Source organism: Gavialis gangeticus, unplaced genomic scaffold (genome assembly GCF_001723915.1).
Source record: "Gavialis gangeticus isolate Ggan-Ray unplaced genomic scaffold, GavGan_comp1, whole genome shotgun sequence".
NCBI lineage: Eukaryota > Metazoa > Chordata > Crocodylia > Gavialidae > Gavialis > Gavialis gangeticus.
In genome coordinates, this window is record NW_017729012.1 from 3,040,097 (window position 1) to 3,040,353 (window position 257).

Here is a 257-nt window from a genome sequence, read left to right on the forward strand (position 1 = left end):
CCCCCCCGCCCGGCACCGCGGCCCCCCGGAGCCGCGAGCGCCCCCTGCTGCCAGGACGGCCCCGAGCTGCTGGGAAGTGTCGCCCCCTTCTGGGTCCCCGCGGCTGCCCCTACTGGGGGTAGGGTGCAAACTCCACCATCCTCGCCCTGCAGCCCTCGTTGCCGCCACGCGCTTGGGCCGTTCATGAATCGAGGTCAAGTTTGCGGCACTTGATGCGACACTTCGCCGGCGAATGAGTTTGTGGCCTGGCCTGTCTC